Genomic DNA, 18,217 nt, shown 5'->3' with positions numbered 1-18,217 from the left:
GGAAAATAATTATTTTCTTTCAGTTTAACCTGCCATATTTTAACACAGTCATGGAGCATAATCATGCCCAAGAGTGAATTTTGTATGAAAGCTTTTGTCCAGTACAGTTACTATCCAACTCCAGTCTCAAGCATTGCTGGAAGACTCACCTAGTTTTCTTCCAAATGGGTTTATAAACACCAAAAGTCATCTGTAAAATGAGTTCCTTGTTCTGGCATCTTGAGACCACTTGGATGTAAAGGGGCCTGGGGACTAAGAATAAGCCAGGTACTCTTCAGCTTAGATTAGGTCTCCCATTATTAGATAGGTAAAGATAAGAGGTTAAAGTGACATAGAGGTGAAAGTCTAGGAACAATGTGGGAGAATGGGAGAAGCTTAGAACATGGCCTCAGGAGCCTGAAGTTAGAATCCAGCTCATCCTCCTCTAAACTCTCATGGCTCGGTATGAGAAACTTGCAGAGCTTACCACAGTGAACTCTTAAAACAAATTTTATATACCCTTCTTAACCAATCTATTGTGAGCTCTTTGGAACATAAGCAGTGTCTTTATTCCCCAATCTTTAAGTTTGAACAATTTTACAACTACAGGAAAGTTGAAAGAATAGTACAATTAATTTGTGTATTCTTTAGTAGATTCACTAATTAACATGTTATGACCAGACGTTCTCATAACCACAATACCATTATCAAAGCCAAAGAAATTTAACATTTGTTCAGTAACTGAACATTTGTTCATTACTATATCATCCATATTCAGATTTCCTCTTGTTGGGCAGCCCGGGTGGCTCAGCAGTTTAGTGCCACCTTCAGCCCAGGGCATGATCCTGGAGACCCGGGATTGAGTCCCACATCGGGCTCCCTGCATGGAGCCTGCTTCTCCCTCTGCCTGTGTCTCTGTCTGTCTGTCTCTCTCTGTCTCTGTCTCTTTGTCTCTCTGTGTGTCTCTCATGAATAAATAAAATCTTTAAAAAAATTTTTTTGTTGTTGTTTGTTTTTGTTGTTGTTTCCAAAATGCCCTTTATTGCCTTTTTTTTTTTTTTTTAATCCAAGGAGGCAATTAAGGTTGCCATGTTTCTTTAGTTTCCTTTAATGGAATTGAGAGCCCTCACCTTCTTTTTCCTTTCATGACATTAATATTTCTGGAAATTTCAGGCCAGGTGACTTGTGGAATGAGTTTTTTGTTTGCTTCCTCATGATTGGGTTTACAGTACATATTTCAGGGGGAAATAGGTGATACTGAGACTTCCTAGCAATTAATTATAAAAATACCTTTCTCCCTCTGTAATGAAGAAGGAAACTGTGGGCGATACTTTGAGGCCATGGAAATATCTGTTTCCTAACGACGTTTCACCCAGTAGTTTAGTGTGCATTCATGATTCTTACCTTTGTCTCATATATTGGGGATATGATGGTAATTTGAAAAAAAAATATTCTTTTTGCTCTTCATAACTAGCATTCTTTTCTAAAAAAAGACTTTTTCACCACTCCCCTGCTTCCCTAGGATTCCCTTTTTCTCCTGCCTTTCTTTCTCTTTCTGCCTTCTTCCTTCCTCCCTTCCTCCATCTGGTGCCCCCTCTCTTGTTAGACGATCTCCATAGACTCATGGATTTTCTTTGATTCGATGTCTTATAATCTTAGGGCCATCATTATTACATTTGATGCCTAAATTAACTCAAATCTAGCCCCTGGGACTCCCTCTGAGACAGCAGTGATGTCCTTTTGACAAGCCTCATTAATCCTTCAGCAGTTCTGTGCTTTCTGACACAACAAGATGTCTAAAAACTCTTTGTACTTTCCCAGCTGCAGACCTGGGCTAGCTAGCCCCTTTATTGCAAGAAATTCTGGTTCCTTTTAGTAAAAAATGATATTTAGAAAACAAGACTAGGATGTCATTGCTTTCAGGACAAAATGAAGTAATTAGTGTGAGAGTACTTAGTACAAAAGAAGGCTCTATAACTGTCATGCTTGTTCATAGTGTCCTTGATGAGCATACAGCTTATTGGGAGCAATGCTAAATAGCAGCACCCCGAATCTCTCCATGTTAAGAGATTAAGGACATGTGTGACGAGGGAGGAGAAAAATAAGCCAGCTTTGTCAGATACCATGTGAATCCTTGTCTCACACTTCTAAGAGAGTATATAAAACAGAAGAAAAGACCATGGACCACAGTCCACTTTTTCCCCAAGTTGCTTTGTCTTTTACTATTTCAGATAGAAACACGTAAGACATTTTATTTTGTGGATCAATTGTAATTTTTTTAAATGAAGCAGTCATTTGAAAAATGATGAAATATAAATGTATGATTTCTGTTTTTACCTTTCTTTAGCAGGTTCTGAAAGAACTGTAATTTAAAGAATTCTGGATTTTTTATTATTTACTTATTTATTTTTTAGTTTTTTTAATTTAAATTCAATTTATTAACATAACGTATTATTAGTTTCAGAAGTAGAAGTCAGTGATTTATCAGTCTTATATAACACCCAGTGCTCATTATATCACATGCCCTCCTTGATGACCATCACCCAGTTACTTCATCCCCTCACCCATCTCCCCTCCAGCGACCCTGTTTGTTTCCTATGATTAAGACTCTCTTATGGTTTGTCCCCCTCTCTGATTTCATCTTGTTTTATTTTTTTCTTCTCTTCCCCATGATCCTCTATCTTGTTTCTTAAATTCTACATATGAGTAAGATCATATGATAATTGTCTTTCTCTGATTGACAATAATATTGCAAATATATAGCTTCTTTGATATTCCCCAGGGATAGTATCATCTATGTCACCTGTAAGAAGTTAGTGTTGTGGCATTTTTTAGTTTCTTTGTGGACAAACTGATTGTTGAGGGTTTTATTTCCTGAGACTTTATTATAAGTAAAAGGCATACCTAGTTGTCTGTAGAATTTCACTGTTAAGATTCACAGTAGGAATATCATTTGGTTTAATTTCCAGGCTTTTCTGCTTGTACTATATCTCTTTATACTCTCAAATTAAAGCTATTTTTAATGACAGTCCCCTGTGAGACTATAGATTATGATAAATTGGACAGAGGACAGAGACTGGTAAACAGGTGATGCTTAGCATCTCATTAATTCTCTGGAAGGAAAGCAAAATAGTACAGATGTTCAAGAAACAGCAGTTCTTTTCTTCTTAACTGCCAGGACTGTGGTGGTAAAGGAAGGGATCAGGATGGAATTAGGAAGACACACTATAGAGATCCAGTGGTTTTATAAGTCCTTTTCTCATAGGAAGCCAGGCTAAAAATGAAGAGGAACAAAAGGCATGTGATTGTATGCTCTATATTGGAATAGCCTTTAGTTTTCTGTTTGTGTTTTTTTTTTTTTTAATTCAGAGAAAGGATGTTGAATGTCTATGTGTTTAGGCAGGCTGGGCCAAACAAAGAAGGTGATTGGGTTTGGTAGTGCTCTGCTTTTGGCTGTTTCAAAAATTCATCATTTTCCAATACTGAATAGAATGGACTACTGCTATAAAGAACTCAAAAATATGCAGAAAGATTTTAGGCTCTTGGAGAATCTCATACCAGATTGTCTAGTTCATGAAAGTTCTTCAGTTTACTAGCAGTTTGTCCTTGGGTGAGTTAATTAACCTCTCTGTCTCAACTTCTTACCTATAAAATAGAAGTAATAAAAGGACCTTCCATATAAGGTCCTATTTTATGTGCAAAGTGCTTAGTATAATGTAGGCAAATACTCAGCACCCAACAAACACCAGCTCTTATTGTTATTATTTACATGTCAAAAGAGAAATATTAAAAAATATTATCACTTCTTATCAATATTTGAAAATTTTAAAGTAATCCAGTCAACAAATCGATCAAACACTCAATCTTCAAATTATTTTCCTGCCTTTATTGTGTTATTAATTTATTTAACTTCCTTTCTTATGGCTGTATTATTTTTAGTCTTTTAATGCCTCTCATTACCGAGGTCCACCAACTCCATATAAGACACACTGACAAAGTTCCCACTGTGGCCGGCACTGTACTAGATGCTATGGATACAAAAATATAATTTGGTACTTATCCTCAAGTGGCTAACTCTGGTGGGGCCAACCATTATATAAATTAAGGAATGTTATTTGGTTTGATAATTACTATTACAAGATACAATTGAAGTATAAAATCAGGAAAATTAAGGAAATTTTTGCATTCTAGTATCTTGACAAATGATCATATGGTCCCCCAAATTAACAAAGCTGCAATGAACTTTCCAAAATGAAAATATAAAGTAATTTTGCTTACTGACCAGAAGTATTTTTAAGAAAGTATGCTTTAACTCTAAATCAGTTAACAAATGTAATTCTAGAGATAATATTTTGAAGTTTATCATAATGTCCAAGGCTCCAAGTACTAATAATTTGTTTCCCCTGCATCTTATACTTTATTTTTTTATTTTATTTTTTTTTAAGATTTTATTTATATATTCATGAGAGACACAGAGAGAGAGGTAAAGACACAGGCAGAGGGAGAAGCAGGCTCCACACAGGGAGCCCGACGTGGGACTCGATCCTGGGTCTCCAGGATCAGGCTCTGGGCTGAAGGCAGCGCTAAACCACCTAGCCACCTGGGCTGCCTGCATCTTATACTTTAAAAGAATAAAATATCATTTTCCACTTTCAGCTAGAGTATATGAATCACAAGAGTACTATGCAAAGTGGTGTTTCCAGCTTAAAAGACAGGTGATGCAAACAGCAGCTACATGAAACACCAAACAACTGAAACTACTGCCTTAGAAGACCAATGGTGATTCTACACTGACTGGCTCTAATCCAAAACACAAAGCTCAAAAAAACAAAAACAAAGCAAAACCAAAACAAACAAACAAAAAAACCCCACAGAGCTCTTTATTTCTTGACTTTTTGACTAACCTTAAAATATAAGATAGCTTTTACAAATTGAACAGGTGTCATTTAAAAAAATGGAATCTTTAACAGCTACTTATGCATCTTAGAAAATTAAAAGACTAATGAATACGTTACTGAAATTGCTTTTTGGATTTCCAGTGGTCCCTGGGTATCAGATTATCCATATTATGCATATTATTGATGTGGACTCATTGTCAAAATTTCCAACTAGAGGATGGGGATGCCAAACATTAGCCTTTCCAAGGTCTGTAACCATCTCCCTTCTAGAAACAGTTTATGTTACACACACAATGGATGGGAATACAGAGGAATAGAATGGAGGGCAATTTGCTGTTATTGTTTTGTTTTGTTTTAGAATGTAGTTTTAAAAGCATTTCTGCTGCCATATATGAATTGAGTTCATATCCAATAGTTTAGCCTACCTGAATTTTGTTTTTCTAATTTATAACATGGGCATAACAATAACTACCTCAAAATTGCTGTGAAGATTAAATAAGTTGATATAAATAAATGCTCAAAAAAATGACTAGTCCTTAGTAAAGCCCTGATAAAAGTTTCTTATTATTATCTGTAGAGACACACGAGAACAAGACCTTTCAGAGGCCATCTGAACCCAATTTGGGGTTCAGGACAATTTGGGGTAAGGACATCTGCTCCCTGTCCTCTCTATCCCATCCTAGAGTAGTTGCCTAGATCATAGTAGAATCCTTTGGCTTTTCCTAAACTAAATTCCAGTGGTCCTGGAATTCTCAAGCTCTGAAATCAGTCCAAAGCTCTGCACACCATGTTCATGTTAACGTACTTAGGGGGAATACCCCGTTGTAGGAGCTGGCTGTGCTGTCCCCAAATTCTTGATAGAGATTTTCTAATCAAGGTAAAGCCCTATGAACGGTAAGATCATGTACTTTCATCTGACATAAACAGATGTCTCACCTATGGTTACTTTGCAGTTGAAAGAGTAAGCTATTTTCTGGGGCACAAACATCTAGTACAAAACTTGCATTAGTTGATAGTAATATGACAAGAATGGTGAAGGCAGAATTATAATTTTATGAGCAATATTTGTAGATTTTATTTAAAGTATATAAGTACAATCTTGGAATCCTCTTTTTGTCTTCATTTGGCCCTTAACAATCAATGTGAAACAAAAGAGTTAATCTTAAAATGTCCTTGATTAAACCAGTATTTTTTTCTGGATATTACCTCTTATTACTGATTGTAGCAAATGAAGAAGGAATATTAAGAAGGGAAAAATGAATAGAATAATAAAAGGAAACAGAGGCGCCTAGGTGGCTCAGTTGGTTAAGCATCTGACTTCGGCTCAGGTCATGATCCTGGGGTCCTGGGCTCCTGGGATTGAGCCCAGTGTTGAGCTCCCTGCTCAGTGGGGAGTCTGCTTCTCCCTCTCCTTCTGCCTGCTGCTCTGCCTTCTTGTGCTCTTTCTTTCTCTGTCAAATAAATAAATAAAATCTTAAAAAAAAGGAAACAAAATTATGTTCTTTAAAAATATTTTTAAAAGATTTCAACAGAATTTTTAATTATGGAAGACATTGTGGTAATTCACTATACTTGTTCTTGGCACAAATTCATATTCACACATAGTTTGACCACTGCACCCCTTTATTGGAACCCCTATTGGTTTGGCACAAGAGACAAATAACTTTGCATTTGATAAACAAACAATATCTCTCTTTTTTCCCCTTCCCTTCCCTTCCTTTCCCTTCCCTTCCCTTCCCTTCCCTTCCCTTCCCTTCCCTTCCCTTCCCTTCCTTTCCCTTTGAAATATATTTTCAAAATATATTCTATGAACCAGTGGCACCAGAATCACCTGAGGTGTTACACAAATACACAGTGGATTGTTGGGCCACCTCTAGACTTATGAATCGACACACAATGGTGAAACCCTACATTTTAGCACAGCTCTATGAAGTCCAGACAAAAATTGTGGGAGCCATGGCCATGTTCTCCACTGTCACAGTCCCTGCCCCATAGACGGTACTGGGAGGAGTAATGGCAGGATCACACTTCATAACCTCACTTCATAATCTCAAGGTTTCACGACCTTTTGTTGTTCGTGGAGATGGTGGTGGTGATGGAAATGGTGGTAGTGGCGGTGGTGGTGTTCTGAACCACAGGTGCAAAGAATTGAGTTCTTCATGATTTTCATTTTGGGGGGCACATAATCATCAGAATAGAAAAATTCCTTTTCTTTATTCACACTATTTAAAATTTTTCTTTTTATCTCTGATCTCAACTTCCATTTGCCTCCCCGATATACCCTCACTGCAACATGCTTGATGCCTAGCTGTCTTGGTAGAGATGTTCTGTTTATGCCTTTTTCATTCAGTACTGTTGTTTGTTCACTTATTCCAAAGCTTCTAACAACTGTGCAGAACTCCAGGACTCGTCTACCTCCTTTGACTCTACCCCCGCCCCCCTCAGTGTGAGGACCTCAGTTGTTTTCAACTCTGTGACATCATAAACAATGAGGTCAACCACCTCACACAGGTTCACCACTTGACCAGTTCACTTGTAATCAGGCTTCAAGAATACTCACCAGGGGGATCCCTGGGTGACTCAGCGGTTTGGCGCCTCCTTTGGCCCAGGGTGTGATCCTGGAGTCCCTGGATTGAGTCCCGCGTCGGGCTCTGGGCATGGAGCCTGCTTCTCCCTCTGCCTGTGTCTCTGCCTCTTTCTCTCTGTGTCTATCATGAATAAATAAATAAAATTTTTTTAAAAAAAGAATACTCTCACCATTTCCCTTTATCTGTTATTAAATCCAATAACTTTAAAAGTTATTCTTTGTTGATGGTGTTCTAACAAGCTGGCTAAATAATATGTATCGGAAGGAATTGCAAATTCAATGGAAAGTATCTTTAAATTGCATTGTAGAATGAGTTATACCTGAATTACCTTTAATCATCTATTTCCAGCTGTGATTTATAAATTCTTAAAAAGAAAATTAGTCCTAGGTAATGTATCCTAACAACAAAGCTGTTTTCGTTTTCTTATATTTATCATACGATCTTGTGATCGTTCTCTCTGGGCACTTTAGCTCTTAACATACCTAGAATGTGTAAGAGAAAGTCACAAATCCATTCTCTCTGGTACAAAACAGGCGCCCTAATGCTAGAGGTCATCATTTTCAATGAAATAGGCAATGTTAACACAAAGGTCACAATTTAAGATTGTTTTTGGTCGTTGTTTGCTTCTGTGAGGTATCAGGGACTCTTGATCAAAATGCTCTTTGAATTTCTTCTCTCGTTGCACAGATGTTAAAAATAAAGTTTTTCTGGGCAAAGATATTTTATGTAAGTAACGAAGCATTTAACCTAAAGAAGAATGCAGCCAGCCAGTCAATAGTGATGAAATACTCTTTTGTTTTTTTACTCTCCCTCACTCAGAGACTGCTGACTGTTCACCTCTAGACCATAGGCATATTGAGTGTGACATTCTCTCTTTCCAAGATTATCCTCATGATAGGATACACTTAATTTATGCTATTGATAGGATAGCTTCTGAACTGAACCAATTTGCATATCATCAATACATGTAAGTCCTGAGTAGCACGCCAGCCACCCGAATTAAAATATTCCCTGTCAAGGATTTGCTGTGTCCAGCAGATTCTGGAGTGATGCTGATTGCAGGTGGTTGGTGAATATTGATGCTGTTCAAGATTTATAAGGCTGCATTGGAGGGCACATGAAACTTAAGATTTCTTTAGAACAATGTCCCTGTTTAAAACTACTCTTGTCCGGACCCAGCTGGGCATTCAGTAATGCCAGCCACTGAATAAGACCTTTCAAGTGCCTCAGCCCGCCTCACCTGTCGGACTGGCTCACTGATTTATAAATGAAACCCTGTTTGCTTACAAAGCTCTTCATCTTTCAACTCTCCTCTACCCTTCTCCCGTATTCTTACTTTTCCTTCTGATTTGAGTGTCTTAACCTTCCTAGCACATGCCACCAGTTTTTATTTACTTTTTTTCTTCAGATGAGGCACAAATGGCCCTGGGTCATTGTTAGCATTTCTATGCTATTGTATCAACTTCCATTCCCTTCACCACCACCCCCTTTCCAAAGTTTTTCCATGTTGTAAAATAAGTTTCTCTTTCATTGCATTTGGCTTTTAATGGAATGCGCTGACTGCCAATTTCTCAAAGGTTTCCTTTTTTGCATTCTTTATGCACTTAACGCAGGCTTTACTTCCCCTTCTATCGTCAGCCAATCAATCAATCCTACTGAGCACTTCCAAATTAAAATACAAATTATAAGAGAGTTATGATCAACCATTGCCATCTAGAAAAACCTGTCATTAAGGTACCACCTGTTTTTTTCTAATGTGGCATCAGTGTGCTCACAGGTGTCTCAGCAGAAGGAATCTGTAGGCTGGGCATTCTATTCCCTTGTGTTTATTTCCTTAGTTCTACTGAGTTCGAAATAAGTAAATGCCATGCTGTAGTATTGTGTACAATGACCGCAATAGCTATATGTTTTTCTCCCCATTTCCAATTCCATTTTTTTCCCTGAGTCAATACCCAAGAGACAAATGATTTATGGTGCACCAGTATAAAAATAATCTACCAGATATTGTAGAAAGAAAATGCTGTAAAACACATCAAGGCTGCCCTCAACTAAAATGAAACCAAAGACTTAGATAGAGAAAAATTTGTCTAAGTGATTCCCTAAATATTTTCCTGTTCTCTTAACCATGCTCCCCGTGAGCTTGGGGTAAAAGGAGAAAGTGTTGGAAAGGGGTAAACAAAGCATGGAGAATGGGAAAGGATGAAAAAAAATACACAACAAGAGTGTGGCAGTTTAAGAAATAAGTTAAGTTCTTAGGGATGTGGAAATTTCTCTCCCAGATAGATTTGTTGGCCCAGATACTTAACAATGGCTGCTTCTGCAAAGAGCATGTGTTGGCAATCCATTTGAAAAGTAAGTCACAGTAGATGGATAATATCTAGGAAAAAATTAATTTTCCCCCAAAATATTAAACAATTTCTTATTTGATAATATCTCTTATTTCTTTGTTTATGTATTTGCTATTAAAAACAAAGGGGGGAAGCCACGAACTATGGAGAATAACAGTATAAATGTAATGCAATTTCAAACACTACCAAATAGAATTCTTCCCACATGACCTCTTACTAGCCAACTTGATAATACGGTTGAGAAGGAATGTCCATATATAGACATGGATCATGTTTAATATTTGCTTTTAATTTAAAAACCAATACATCTTTCATCTAGTCTTTTTTAGCTTAGAAATCTGATGGTAGAATGAAACATAAAAGTATTCCCACTCTCCATTCCAGTTTCCCTTACACAAGAGGTTTGATAGTCATAATTTATATTCTCTAATTCTAATCAGTTTGGAGGGTTTAGAAATTTAGTGCTCATTTAGGTATAGCATTGGATTTACTCTAAATATTCAAAGTTTTTGTTGTTCTTTCAGAATGTTTTATTTAAATTATGTTCAAATAAATACTTTCATCACTAATTTTCTCTTCTGGTCTCTGGTGTATCCTTGGTAAAGGACTAGAGAAAGAGGAATGGTAGGGACTAAGAAACTGTATGTATATTTATTAGGGTAAATTTCCCCCCTAAACAGTGGAGAGAATAAGTTTGGATTTCATAAATTTTTAGAATGTGGATGTTGGCTATTCACAAAATAAATTTTTAATATATACGTTTTCAAAAATCATTCCACATGTGACATTGCGTTTGTTAAACCATCACAGTAGATGTTTTATGATTTGACCGGGAAATATTTAACACTGAAAAAAAATGCTATAAGTGCTTGTAGAATGTAAACCTTTTCAGAATATTATGATACTAATGTTAAGGTTAAAGACTGCCTAATTCAAATGGACTGGTCTCTCAAGAATTGCTAACACTCCAATTCTACGAAGTTGCCAAGTATTGAAGGAATGAGAAAGGTTTAGAATATTGAGATAACAATCTTGAAAGCTTGGAAAGCAATGAACAACACAACTCCTTTTAGCATTTTTCAAAAAGAAATCAGGATTTTAGAACTCATGTCAGGCAATGTAGCATTTGATTTTTTGGCATTTGACTTTGTGCCGTTATTTATTCTTCAATTAAATCGTAATAGTCCCATCTGTAGAGACATTCAATAAAATAAAGGTTCATTTCCTGCTTCCAGGAAGATTGGCCAAGAAATTCATAACTCCTGAAGATGATTCTGCTTGACAGTCTGTTAAATGAAAATTTCATTGAGTGAGAATTCCTCAACACTAAATCTCATCATTTTCTTCCATGGCTTCCTGTTTCTCCTGTAAATATGGCTGGTTGTATATAGTGGAAGGAAGCAGTTTGTATCGACTTTTAGGTGATTGGAAAGCTAAAGATAAACATGCAGGTTATAACTAGGATTCATAATCAGGTAAAAAAAATGCTAGAAGAATTTTTGTCAATATAAATAATAAACACATAGATAACTATTTGTAAATATTTAAAGAGAGATGCACTTAGAGTGGCTATAAAAGTGTCATAGATTAAAAGCCTAAAACTTGTATATTTAACAAGTTCTATAGTTAACCAAGACACAAAAATAATAAAATAATTATACCATGTGTTTTGTCAAGTGATTTCTGAAACTGGTGATTTCTAAAGATTTTGTCAACTGTTTAAACTCAGGCCAGGGATGCCTGTGTGGCTCAGGGGTTGAGCATCTGCCTTTGGCTCAGGGCGTGATCCTGAGGTCCTGGGATCGAGTCTCACATGGGGCTTCCTGCAGGGAGCCTGCTTCTCCCTTTGCCTGTGTCTCTGCCTCTCTCTCTTTGTGTCTATCGTGAATAAATAAATAAATTAAAAAAAAAAAAAACTCAGGCCAGATTTTTTTAGGAGATAATTCATGCTTTGTGTGTGAGTTTTAGTGTTATAATTTAATCATGCATGCATGCATGCATGCATGAGTTCAGTGAATATTCATTGTGTGCCAATTATGTGCCAAGTCCAGTTCTAAGTACCTGGGGATGTTAGTGAACAAAAGGGGCAAAAACTTTTGCCTTTTGGGGGCTTACAAATGAATGAGGAGAGACAGACAATAAAGAATAAGCATAATAAATAAGTTATATAGTATATTTACAAAATTATAAGTATTCAGCTAAATAAGATAAAGGAGACTGGGGATAGGAATCACAGGTTGCAAGGGTCAAGGTAAGCCTTACTGAGAAAATACCACTTGAGGAAAGACTTAATGGAGGGACTGGAGTTATTTGAAAGAAAAATGTCCCACACCTAGAATTTAACTCTAAATTAATTCAAGTTAATTTAAATAAGACATGCACTTGCATATGATATTGATATAATTTTTTTTGATGTAGCCTGTAAAATACCATTAAATACAATTAACTATGGTATTTGATTATTCCTACATTGATATAATAAAATTAGGGTAGTAATTGACTATGTAATACAGGAATTTTACCATTATAATCTATACTTCTGAGACATACATTAATTTCAACAAGAGGTTTAAAAACACAATAAGTTCAAACTGTCAAACAGTGCAGTTCTTCAAAGACAGATGAGTATATATCCCATGCATGTCACTCTTCCAAGATTAGACCAAATAGATAGTAAATAAAATTACAATGTCTTCCTTAACTATAGGAAGGCTTGTGTTCACGCATATACATCATTTATATATGAACTGATGGAAGCTGAAATAATTCTGAAAGTTAAAATTTTTATTTCTAATGCTATCTCTTTTATGCACACTTAGCCTAATAGAGTCTGTCTTAAAGTACGTGCTCCGGAAAAATGGAAAATTGTTAATTCTATGTTTAATTTATCTCCTCTCTTCTGATGACATCTTAGAATTGTTAGGCTGAATTACAAAGTAACTCTGAAGTCCAGGGATTGAATTTCTGCTTCACCACTTACCAGCTGTGACATATAACCAAACCTAATTGGAACTATTTCCTCTTGTAAAATGGAGGTTCATAACTCTAAAAATTGTTGACTAAACAAACGTGTTCAAAGAAGTTGGAACATTATAGATACTTAATCATTTATATTAGAATTGGCTCTTTGCCTTTTAAATTGGTCAATATTAGAATAAATAAATGAATATAAATGACATAAGATCAGCTCAAGGCCATATATAATATTAGTCATTATAGGATCATAGTGATTTTGTTTTATTTGATATCATGGTGATTCTGAGAAATCAGAGTGTTTCGTGGCACTGTGTACTGGGGCTGTTCTGGAAGCCTTTATAAAAGAGGGCAGGACATTAATTGGACCAAAAAGGAAGTGTAAGATTTGGATTGGAAGCAAAGAAATAGATGATTTTGAAGTAAACTAGTAATTATGGTGAATATTAGCAGGCAAGGGATTTGTGTGAAAGGGGCAATATAGAAAACACCTAATCTGTCCACAGTTTTGTCCTCATAGTGTAGTTCAGTATGTATTGCTATAGACAAGTAAATAAATAAATTTCTAAATTTCACATGTGCCTAAATTTCTAAGATAACACACTTAACTATGCAGTTTTTTACTTCACCATTTCCTATGTATTAAAAGCCCATGTAAAATGTTCTCTCAGTCTGCGAGACTGAGGTGGCTCAGTCTTGTTAAGTGTCCGGCTCATGATTGCAGCTCAGGTCATGATCTCAGGGTCATAAGATCAAGCCCTTTGTTGGGCTTTGTGCTCAGTGTGGAGTCTGCTTGAGATTCTCTCTCCCTTTCCCTCTGCCCGTCCCCCACCCCCCCTTTTCTCTCTTTCTTTCTCACTCTCAAATAAATAAATAAATAAATAATTTTTTTTTTTTAAAGTTCTCTTCCTTCTAAGGAATATATCCCCTCACAGCTCATTTATTTAACACATAATCCTCATAGGCCCTTCACTTATGCAGCCATGGTTGGATGCCTACATGTGTATGTTCAGACCTGAACCCTTTTGGAGAATGCTCACTACAGGTAAACACTATTCTCACTTCTATTTCTGAACATTAGTTTTATCTGTTCTTGAATTTCATATAAATGGAATAATACAGTATGTACTCTTTTGTGTTTTTCTTATCATTATGCCTATGAGATTCATCTATTTGGTTGCATGCAAACAAATTCTTTTTCATTCCTTTTTTTTTAAGTGTACTAATCCATTATATGAACATACCATAATACCCTCTATGGATGAACATTGGAATAGTTTCTGATTTCATGATATGATGCATAAAGCTAAGGACAGTTTGTAATATGTGTTTAGGTAGACGATGTACTCAGGTCTCCTGGGTGTATATACTTAGAAATGGAATTGCTGGCTGATAAGGGAGACATACTTTTTACTTTACTAGAAATTGCTAGAGAGTTTTCAGAAGTGTTCACACTAACTTGCACTCCCATCAGCAATGTGCAAGTTTTCAGTTGTTCTGCCATTATAGCTTTCTTTTCAAGATCAAGAGAGAGTTGTAGTCCCAACATAATTCTTCCAGTATAAGGAGATTATGACTTGATAATAGAACCTGCAATTATTTTTCAGAACTGCAGTTCACCTCACATTGTTTTTATTTCTTTTTCTTTTTTTTTTAAAGATTTTATTTATTTATTCATAGGAGAGAGAGAGAGAGAGAGAGAGAGGCAGAGACACAGGCAGAGGGAAGCAGGCTCCATGCAGGGAACCCGATGTGGGACTCAATCCCGGGTCTCCAGGATCACACCCTGGGCTGAAGGCAGCGCTAAACTGCTGAGCCACCCGGGCTGCCCATCTTACTGTTTTTAAAATAGAATTTTAGTTTACTTTGCTGAAAGTGTGTGAGCAGAATAGAACTTTGGGCACTGTCATTTCCTAAGCCTTGGTGGTAATGGCATACACAACCTAAATCGGGCCTTGGAGCTAACTATTTCACTAAATTGCAGTCAAACTGTATTTTGAGTGCTGACAATGAGAAAATCTTCTCTCTCTCTTTCTCTATTTACATCATCTTTTTGGCCTTACCTTATGAGTGAAATAAGGGCATTAATGGAATAAAGAAAAACAAAAATCGGGTGCCTGGCTGGCTCAATGGGTTGGGCAGTTGCCTTCAGGTCAGGTCCCGGGATCGAGCCCCACATGGGGCTCCCTGCTCAGCCCGGAGTCTGCTTCTCACTCTCCTTCTGCCCCTCCCCCTGCTTGTATGTGCCTGCACTCTCTCTCTCTCAAATGAATAAACTTTAAGAAAAAAGAGAAACAAAAGTGTGTTATTTTTTAAACTACCTATGATTTTTTTTTCTGTGAAATATGAGTAGTTCTGAGGTTAAAAATGATGCATAGCCCAAAAATAATTTGAAATGTATTTTGTACTTACATTTAGATAAGAATATAACTGAATTTTACAAAAAAAATCACCACACTAAGATTTAAAATGAAATCCTGAAGCCAGACTCTGATCATGATGACTCAGAGGATTAGAGCATGATCCAAGAGCAGTTGAAAAGTAGTCCAGTTATCTTGCCTTACTCCTCACCTTCCTTGCTTAGAATACAACCATCCATCCCACCGAAGGCCAAGTCTTATCAAAATCACAGTGAAGATAGCAAAGATGACCACGGGTGACCCATATGTCAATATGCTCTTTGCTTCTTTATAAACATACCTCATTTCTGATTCATTCTTTACCTAAATTCAATGGAAATACTGAGTATCTTGGTTTAAAATTTTTCTACGAGGTTATAATGTATAAAAGATAGTTTAAATATAAGATAAAGCAAGTAATTAGAGGACTTGAGACCTGGACAATAATAATCTATTTTCAAATTTTAAGTAAGTAAAAATCTAGCTCAGTAGCATAGAATACCTAATGAAAGTTAATGAAAGGTAAAGTACACAACAAGCTAATGAATGTAGTTCATCCTTTTTAATCATAACAAGAAGAATTTAGGGCAGGAGTCAAGTGATTTAAAGACTTTTTTGGGGGAGGGGATTTTTGTCCTTTTGTAATATATTTGTTCATTATCTGCTCTTAAAATCCTATATATGAGTTTCTCAAGATATGGATTATTTATTTTTTATAAAGGATAATTCAGGGGATCCCTGGGTGGCGCAGCGGTTTTGCGCCTGCCTTTGGTCCAGGGCGCGATCCTGGAGACCCGGGATTGAATCCCATGTCAGGCTCCCGGTGCATGGAGCCTGCTTCTCCCTCTGCCTGTGTCTCTGCCTCTCTCTCTCTCTCTCTCTCTCTGTGTGACTATCATAAATAAATAAAAATTTTTAAAAAAGGATAATTCAGCTTTGTTAATGTTAATAATTTTTGTAGTTTGCCACGAAAAACAAAAAAAACCCATATGAGTAATTTACATACATGTATCCTTTTGGTGCTTAGTGATTGTCTTTTAACTCCTAAGCACTTGTTATTCATCCTATAAATCAGGAACTCCCTAGAGCATATGCCTTTCACTAATGATATTATATTGAACCTATTTGCCCTTGTGTTTTCAAAAAATGAGATCCAGAGACTTATTGAATTTCTCCAAGAATTCCAGAAACATTTCTAGATTTTCAGATCCTCAATGAATCACAGAGCCTCTTGGCCTTAAAAGAAATCAATAGTTTAGGGGTCTATGTTTCTCATAATTTGTCATATTCTGGTAGGTGCCACAGATCGAATTTGAAACTTGTCATATTTTAATTAGTGGCCATTGAAGATTTGCCCTTGCTGTAGACCAGGACATTTTGTACAGTTCACTGTATTCAACTCTGCTTCCTTTTATAGTTTCTCCAGGTACTAGGTTGAACCACAAGAAATTGCCATTTATAGGTTAAAAAGTAATGGAATTTCAACATTTCATATAATTCAGACTGATATGCTAATTGTGACATTTTTCTTTCTCCTTTTTTAATGTTTGACCACTATATACTTTTTTTTTTGTATTAACTAAAGTTTATTAAATCTTTATGTTAGGAACTGGGACTCTTATTAGGGATATATTTTCTTCCCTTAAGAAAGTTTATAGTCCTTTTGAAGGGATAAGCAAGTAAAACATCAATTAACCATGACTACTGAGGCTTTGTGAGCAGTTTGATTACCTCTGATTGGCGTGAGCTCAGTCTGCAGACAAAACACCCAAATTTTCTAGACTTCCCTTGTTAGGCGTATGCCCCCTAGAAATGGTATAGCCCCAGGTTTTCCAGGCATTCAAATCACCTTGAGCACACAGGTTTCAGGTGGCCCATCCTGTGGAAATTCTGACTCAGTAAGTCTTATGGGGGGCGGAGGGGAGTGCTGGGCCTTGGAGTCTGACCACAGATTGCCTTTGTGTGAACAACATTTGTTGGAAGAAAAGATGCCATCTGTGGTAAATAAGGCAAAATAGTGTACAGTGAATCTGGATGTCATAATAATTTTTAAAATACTCAAATATCTGCTTATGTTTAAAATGACAGATTTAAGAGTATAAGGTAGAAGCATAATTATTATTTCTGTAATTAATTTTTTAAGTACAAAGTATAGTAATTATAGTCAATTTATAAAGAGTCACTTCAGAGGTGCCTGGCTGGCTCAGTTGGTAGATCATGTGACTTTTGGCCTTGGGGTTGGGAGCTCAAGCCCCGTGGTGGATGTAGAGATTACTGAAAAATAAAATCTTAATTTTTTTAAAGTAATAAAAAGCTACTTCTAAGCATTTTGACCATAAGGCAATATTGATTTATTAAGTATTCTGATTTTATTTAAATAATCTAAAGATTGAATGTTAGCATATTGAACACCAATACAAGTATTATTTATCAATGAAGCTCTTTCTCAGCATTTAAGAGCTAATGGTCCCATGCTAGGTACTTTGCAGAATCCAAACAAAACAGGAGACAAGTCCCTTTTTTAAATAAATGTATATCCTTTAATGGAAATGACAAAACAATATTGATTCCATGGGAAAATGTGATTTATAATTCAAATAAAATACAATATTCATAAGGAAGACTGAAGATATAGAGCAAGGAAATCAATATAAAACACAAAGACTTTTCTTGTGCTTAAATGCTTCAATTTATCCACTAATGTGATTTTCATATTTACTCATTAAAAAAAAATTGAAATGCTGCTATATTCCCAGCCACTATTTTGGATGCTTTAGATATAGCAGCATCCCAAGCATGTAAAGATGATTTCCTTCATGGACCTAGCAGAGGGAGGAAGGTAATAAATAGAAAACATAATAAATAACATAATAAATACAAGTTTATGGTGTGATGGAAAGTGGTGAGTGCAGTGGAAAGGAAAAGAACGCGCAGGGTGAAGGGCAGTGGAAGGGACATCTTGCAGTTTTCATTATGGTGGTCAGGAAAACCCTGGCTGGGAAGATGGTTATCTGACCAAAGACAGGCTTTAG

General features: G+C 36.2%; 1 protein-coding gene and 1 long non-coding RNA gene across 23 annotated transcripts in view; one reads left to right on the top strand and one right to left on the bottom strand.

The window, feature by feature from the left end:
- The window catches only part of MAP2 (microtubule associated protein 2), a 294,547-nt gene that overhangs the window by 128,274 nt on the left and 148,056 nt on the right, over window positions 1–18,217 (top strand). Inside the window, exon 4 of one of the 22 annotated variants that reach the window (XM_077884945.1) lies at window positions 5,455–5,503. The exons of the other annotated variants lie outside the window; for them this stretch is intronic. The gene's annotated coding sequence lies outside the window, so the exon portion shown is untranslated. The remainder of the gene's footprint in view (window positions 1–5,454; window positions 5,504–18,217) is intronic. 22 annotated transcript variants of the gene reach the window in all.
- On the bottom strand, window positions 5,922–7,330 carry LOC144305703 (uncharacterized). Its single transcript, XR_013372716.1, has 2 exons — window positions 6,943–7,330; window positions 5,922–6,328 (listed from the first exon to the last, which is right to left on the bottom strand). It is a non-coding gene; the product is annotated as an uncharacterized LOC144305703 (long non-coding RNA).

This window comes from Canis aureus, chromosome 36, assembly GCF_053574225.1.
Source record: "Canis aureus isolate CA01 chromosome 36, VMU_Caureus_v.1.0, whole genome shotgun sequence".
Classification (NCBI taxonomy): Eukaryota; Metazoa; Chordata; class Mammalia; order Carnivora; family Canidae; genus Canis; species Canis aureus.
Note: the sequence above shows the minus strand (reverse complement) of the source record. Positions and strands in the feature narration are given on the sequence as shown.